Genomic DNA, 7,459 nt, shown 5'->3' with positions numbered 1-7,459 from the left:
TGTAATCTGTGGCTCACACAGTAATCCTATCTACTCAGGAGGCAGAGATCAGGAGGACTGCAGTTCAAGACCAGCTCAGCCTATCTGGAAAATACCCAACCCAATACAGGACAGATGGAGTGGCTCAAGTGGTAGAGCATCTGCCTAACAAGCCTAGCAAGGCCCTGGGTTCAAACCCCAGTACCTCCAAAAAAAAAAAAAAACCAAAAAAAGTAGAACATGTCTTCAAGATGGGCCCTGGGCTCCAGGTCCTGCAACAGACACGTGTTGTTGTAGTGATTTTTGGAACCACTGCCAAGTTGTTCCTGGCACTGCAGCTCGGCCAGCAGCTCTGGTGAGATCGTCAGTGCTAAATCCATGCAGGACTGTGAAGGGCTAGACATCATTACCAACAAGGCCTCTCCTCAAGAGCAGAGGTCCTTCCAGCATCACGTGATTAGCTTTGTGGATCCTCTGTGACCAGTTACATGGTGGCAGGCTTCAGGAACAAAGCAACTGCTCTCATCCAAGACACATTTGCTCAAGACAAAATTCCTGTTGCCTTGGAAGGAACCAGTTATGACACTGAGTCTCTGCTCTGGAAAGTTCTTGTTAATACCAAGCACTGGAAGATGGGCACTGAGAAAATGGTTGACTAGAAAGTAGAGCTTGAAAAGGAAGACAGCCATGTTCTTTCCAAACACTAAGCTAGGTGGATCCAGATATGCCACCAAGCTGCATCCACATGACAAGAGCAAAGTGGCCAGGAGCTCACCAGTGTTGGAGAAATAAGAATCTCTCCTGGTGAGTTTCTTCATGGTCAACATGTAGAAGATGGTGGTCCCTGTGGAGGTGCTCTGGAGTTCCCTAACCACTGCATCCTCTGGCTTCATGTTGACCAGATGAGTGCTTGGCTAACACTCATCCAAGCTGTTGGGCTCTTGGAGGAACTAAGATTTCCACAGATGCTATAACCACAAAAGTATTTCCAAAAATAGGCAGGAGTACGAACAGGTTATTTTGTAATCACTTGGCTTCAAGGAATTTCACAAATACCTGGTCACCAAGCCTAGGAATGAGCTCCTAAAGAAAAGTATGGAAACTCTGAAACAAGTAACAGAGTTAAGTCTGGAAGCAGAAATGCTTTCCTTGCCTTTCCTCCTCCTGCTCCCACCTGCACTGGCTCCGCCCATAGCTTACACTTGTCTGATCTTCACACTTGTCTTCAAGTGGAAGGAATCTCTTTTCCAACCTCCTCTCCATACTGTGCAAAGTTTCATCCAAGGCCACAAACCTGCCACCACTCCAAGAAAGGTGCTACACTATGAAACTGATGAGATTTGCTGCCATGCGTGTGACTCCTCTGTGATCAAATCATCACTGGGGACCTCACATGGACAGCACATATAAAATCAAAGTCCCATTTGCACCAATCAAAGGAAAGAAGATTGGTACTGGCTTTTTCAATACCATAGAAAGCCAGCCTATTTCCTGACTGTGACACAGAACTTAAGGAGAGGAATTCCCAGGGCAGCGTGAAGAGCTGACATCCAGCATTTAAGACACATGTCCAATGGCCTTTGCAAAGGAGATGACTGAAGTATTGTGAACCACAAGTTCAGGAGTTCTGGATTTGAGGGAACAGCAGGAAAGACCAGTCTCACTGAGAAGATTAAGTGAGCCAGATCAGTTCTTGGAATTCTACAGAGAAGGAGGGAATCAGGCCCAGGTAGTTATGACCTAAGAGTTGAAGACTAAAGATTTTGAAGTCTATTGAGCTGCTCTTCTGTGATAATTGCTATCACTGCTATCTTTCTAATAAGGTAGAAATCTATATTTTATTAAAAGTTAAACAAAATGTTTGCAAGGAGAAAAAAAGTAAACTAGTGGCTTTTTTTTGTTTTGTTTTTTTGAAACAGGGTCTCACTATGTAGTCTAGGCCGGCCTCAAAGTAACAATCCTCTTGCCTCAGCTTCCTGAGTGCAGGTTTGACATATGTGCACTGTCACTCCTGGCATGGATCTACTCTTCATTCTCCTATCTTGGTGGTGATTTGTGGACCAAGGAGCATCATAGCTTGAGTGTTGCTAGTTGGAAACCATGACCATAGGTGAAGGGTAGAAAAACCCAGCGACTTGAGGAACAAATAATGGATGACAAAGTACCATGACTCAACTTCAGTCCTAAAAGATGTATCTTAGAGTTAATGTCTGCCTGGGAGATCCAGGGCTTTCCACACCCCATTCCCCTTCTAGGTGAAACTGACATGCCCACAGCCCCTGCCTCAGGGTAGCTGCCCTAGACTGTGTGGGACAGGGTCAACCATGAACAAGAGTGACCTGCTAGCTCTAGTCAATAGCAACTATGGTCATTACTAAGCCAGCCAGGCTCAACCCAACTTTAAATACATATGGATGAGACAAGTTGGCCATTTGGTAGGAGATGAGGCCAGGGCAGCTGCTGTAGGAACATGAAGACCATAAGATGCAAACAAAGGAGCCAGCTCCTAGAGCAGCCTGAAATCCAGGTCTACTCCATGTGAACTTGCCACAAACCCATTTCTCTTACAGAAGTTTGAGTGAGTCTTTGTTTCTTTTGTAACTAACACCTAGCAACCATCCCAGAAACAGTGGATGATGATGTGTTAGTTTGTTTTCTGTTGCTATAAGAAAATGCCTGTGAAACAACCAGAAAAAAAGGACTCAAGTAGGAAGAAGAAAAATAGAGATGAACCAAACTGGGTCATGATACACATATACATGGAAGTGCCACAAGCAAACTCCCTGTGTAGCCATCTTAAACAAGCAAAAATGTCATTTCTTTTTTCTCTCTTTTGCAAAATCAGAGGACAGGAGGGTGGAACAGGTCCTGGGTGGGGGGTTGGTACCAGTAGGATGGAGGAGGAGGTGGGAAAAGGGTGGGAAGGTGAATATAGTGCAAATACTGTGAACACATGAATGTAAATGGAAAAATGATACCTGCTGAAACTATTCCAGGAATGGGGGAAAAGGGGCTAAAGGAGAATGGTGGAGGGGGTGAATTCAAGTATGATATATTGTAAGAACCTTTATAAATGCCACAATACCTCTATCCAGCACAATAATAATAAAAATAATAAAAACAAAATACCCGAAGGTGTGGTTCAAGAAGTAAAGTGCCTGCTACATAGTCATGTGTGAGTGAAGTCCACACATGGTTCTTCTTAATAGAAGAACTACATTTACATACTAAATTAAAATAAAAGTAGACTAGGCCAGTCTCTCACTTTACATTTGCTCCTTCAAATTCCTGAGAAACTCCTTAGGAATCTTTTCTGTAATTCTGAGATGATCTGTAAACTCTTATAATACATTTATTTTACTAAAAGGTGAGGCTGAAGCAAAGCCTGTTGGATGTCTCTCTTCTTATAAAAATTATGATTCAGATTGTTTTGTAATTAAATCACCAAAAAATCTATTCATGTTCCCCAAATTCATATAGAGATTTGAGTGAGTGTCAAGTGTTCAATCTACATAATACCTAGCACAATACAAGCACTCAATAAAAATATGTGAGATGAAATCAATAATCAAGTGAAAGATATCTAATGTGACTGAATCAGATGTACTGCCCTTTGATGAGCAGTGTCTTCTGGTTGAGTGTGCTGTCTCTCATTCCAGGCTGAAGCTGCTATTGCTAGGGATGATGACTTACTTACACCTCTCTTCAATGGTGGGTTTGTAAACAGCACAGAGTATCTTCAACATAGATGTCAGAACCAGTGATGAACGTTAAAAGTTAGTTGTTAGCTGACAGTGCTGTTTATTGAAACATTGATCTCCCAGCTATATCACTGCATCACACTGGGAAGGAAACATGTGAAAGTTTCAGATTTCCAAGGCTCACCTAGGACGTTCTGAAATCAGAATCTGATTGAGGAAGAATAAGCAGCATTTACTTTTTGTTTTTTTTTTCTCCAGTGCTGGGGATTGAACCCAGAGCCTTGCACATGCTAGGCAAATGCCCTTCCCCTGAGCTACAACCCAATTCAATACCACTTAAGAGTGCCCCTGTATCTTCCAGTCCAAATCTTTTGTTTTTCTCTCCAGAACAAACCTCCAATCTTTGGTCAGAATAGGATAAGGGGATGTAGCTGTCTCTCCTATTTTATCTATATCCTTCTACTCTCACTTCCAGGGGAATCTGGTATAATCAATTTTACTGATCTTCCTTCCTCCCTCCCTCCGTCCCTACCCCCTCTATTCCTTCCCCCTGCCTCTCTCCCTCCCTTCCTTCCCTTTCTTTGCAGAGGGAAAGCAGGGGCAGGAGCATTCTGTGGTATGAAACAGGCTAGTCCCATTTTTTTTATGGTCTATGACTTTCTTATTATTAACTCATCATCTATCCAGCTTCCAAAAGTTTTTACTGTCATTTGAGTAAATGAAGTAGATGGCATGTATTCAATCTGTTATCTTTAGACAGAAACTCTGGTGTAGTTTACAATAATGACAGTCTGTCAAAAATGTTTCTTATGGAAAGTTTCAAAGATATACAAAATACAGAGAATGTTAATGCAACCCCCCCACCCCCATATTACCCACCACCCAGTTTCAACAGTTACTATTCCTGGCCAATCTTATTTCGTCCATATCTCTGCCCTTTTCCCTTCCTCCTAGATTATCTGAAGCAAATCCCAGACTTCATATCATTTCATTTGTAAATCAATAGTGAATCTGAAGTCCAGAGAATGAATATCTAATTAGTGTACTTCAAATGCTAAGCAATTCACCCCTGAGTGTGAGTTCCTAATTAGGGCACTTCAAGTGTGAACTGCCCCTAGAGTGTAGATTAAAATTAATCTATACACACATACATAGGGCACTGTTCACACTAAAGTAGTTAAAAAAAAATCACCATACAGACCATCTAACACTGTGAAACTCAGAGGTCGAGGAGAATGAATGGGTTTTGTCTGACTAGCAGAAGCTTAAGAGATAGCACTCAAGAGATGATAGCTGTTTTGCTCATGAGAGAGTAAGAGAAGAGAGCTTTCAGGAAAAAGAGGTGATTCATGGAGAAAGATGGAGAACTGGAGATGGCATTGAATGCACAAGAAATATAGGTGGTTGTTAGTATGCAGTTTGGCTTAGAGGGAGGTCAGGCTGCATACTTGACAGTTGTTCTTATGGAAATAAGAATTGAAAGCAGTACAAGAGAATTCTCCACTGAGCATGGAAAGAGAACAAAATGACTTAAGTTCAGGGGTGGAGAAAGGAAAAGGTGACACACAATGAGAGTTGGGCCCTGACACCTGCAGATATTACAGCACTTCATCATGGAGAGTGGGGGAAAAGATACTGTTATATATATCTGCGTTCTATCTGCTATTCTTTTGGGTTTTTTTGGAAGGAGTGGAGTTTGAAGTCAGTGATTTAGACTTGCAAAGCAGATGCTCTACTGTTTGAACTACATCTCTAGTCCATTTTGCTCTGGTTATTTTAGAGATGGGGTCTCACAAACTATTTGCCCTGGCTGGCCTCAAACTGAAATCCTCCCAATCTAAGCCTCCCAAGTAGCTAGGATTACAGGTACCCAGCTTGGGCACGGTTCTTAACTGTACCATAGACTCTTTTGGTAGTCTAAAGAAATCTGTGGACTCCCTTTTATAGTAATTGCAATTTTTTTCTTTTCTTTTTTCCTTCTTCTTTTGTTGTTTTGGCAGTACTGGGTTTTGAACTCAGGGCCTTGTACTTGCTAGCCAGATGCTCCACCACTTGAACCATGCCTCCCTCACTCCCAGCCCTTTTTACTTTGGTTATTTTTGAGATAAGGTCTGGCATTTATGCCTGGGCAGGATGGAGCCATGCTCCTCCTATGTATGCTTCCTGTATAGCTGGGATGATAGGCATGTACCACTGTGTTCAGTTGTTGGTTGAGGAGTCTTGTGAACTTTTTGCCTGGGCTGTCCTTGAACCATTATCCTCCTGATCTCTGCCTCCCAAGTAGCTTGGATTATAGGTGTGAGCCACCACACCAGCATTTTTTTCTGTTTTTGAACAGGTCTCACTATATGGCCCAGGCTGTCCTGGAACCTGCTATGTAGCCCAGGTTGGCCTCAAACCCACAATCCTATTGCCTCAATCTTTCAAGTGCTGAGATTGCAGTTATGTATGCACTATTCTTAGCTTCAGAATAATGTTCTCCAATGCATAAAAGAAAAAACACAGGATTACAAAAGAAGTCAATTAGGTTGAGATACAGTTATCAAAATATTTTTAATGTGATACAACAATAAAAGTTGTTCTTTTGCTGACACATTAAGTAACAAGCTCTAGTAGTAGGCATAATAATCACTGTAATTTTGAAGTAGTAATGAGTGTGAACTATATTTTGAGTTGTCTACAACAACTCTAATGTGATATCAAAATCACTGTGACTGCTCTGGGTGACAAAGTCATAGGAACTGCTAATAGGACTGTGTTTTGTTGTATACATTCATTATGGAAGGAAGTATTAATTTGTAGTTAGAGGTGAGTGGAAATAAGTAATATTTTTCCTATCCAAGTTCACAGACATCCCCAGCCCCAAACTTTATTTACAAGATCTCTTCCCACCAGGGGACCCTGGACCTTAGGTTAAGAACCTAGTTCTAGGGAAAGTTGATTGAATTCTGTAATTCATTCAACAACTATGTAGTAGCACTGGTCTATGCTAGACATGAAGGTTCAAGGATAAGTAGGCTGCAGGGAGCCCACACTTAAGTTAGGGAGACTGGTACATAAATGGATAGTGCAATTCAATATAGCAGATGCAATGAAAGCTCAGTGAATTCAGGAGTCCAGAGGAGGGACAACAGTCTTTGGGAATGATAACGCCTGAAACAAGCAAGTGACTTGAGGTCAAAGTGAACTTGGATCTTAGTCTATGGTCCACAATGGAAGTCCTGTGGGCTACACTCTGAAGAGCTTTTCCCATGTCTGCCTCATGAAGCACAACATGCCATTCAAGTCTCTGCCTGGTCCATCCCCACCTCCTTCTCCAGCCTCTTCCTCAGCTACTCCATCACTCTCTCTACTCTATCTTAAACACACCATCTTTCTGGCCTCAGTACCACTGAGGTGTTACAGCTTTTCTTGGATGTCTGCTCCTCATCCCAATACACACTCATATAGTTCTTTCCTACATTCCCTTTAATTCACAGTGTAAACATCACTTCTTCTAGGAACCCTTCTATGGCTCTCCCCCAGCTTCATGATACAGGACTTCAATATATTTAACCAGCCTTTCCTTGGTGACAAGTTCTCTTGTTTTTCATCATTACCAGTGATGCAGTAACACACACATGCACATTCACACACACTTTTGGGTACTTGTACTTATTTATTTATTTATTTTTTTGGTGGCACTGGAGTTTGAACTCAGGGCCTCACGCTTGCTAGGCAGTGCTCTACCACTTGAGACACTCCATCAGCCCCTGCACTTATATATCTGATAGGTTAAT

General features: G+C 42.0%; 1 pseudogene; it reads left to right on the top strand.

The window, feature by feature from the left end:
• The first annotated feature begins 230 nt into the window (after window positions 1–230).
• On the top strand, window positions 231–1,454 carry LOC109688922 (tRNA dimethylallyltransferase pseudogene; annotated as a pseudogene).
• The last annotated feature ends 6,005 nt before the right edge of the window (window positions 1,455–7,459 follow it).

Source organism: Castor canadensis, chromosome 10, assembly GCF_047511655.1.
Source record: "Castor canadensis chromosome 10, mCasCan1.hap1v2, whole genome shotgun sequence".
Lineage (NCBI taxonomy): Eukaryota > Metazoa > Chordata > Mammalia > Rodentia > Castoridae > Castor > Castor canadensis.
This window is presented reverse-complemented; position numbering and strand designations above follow the sequence as displayed.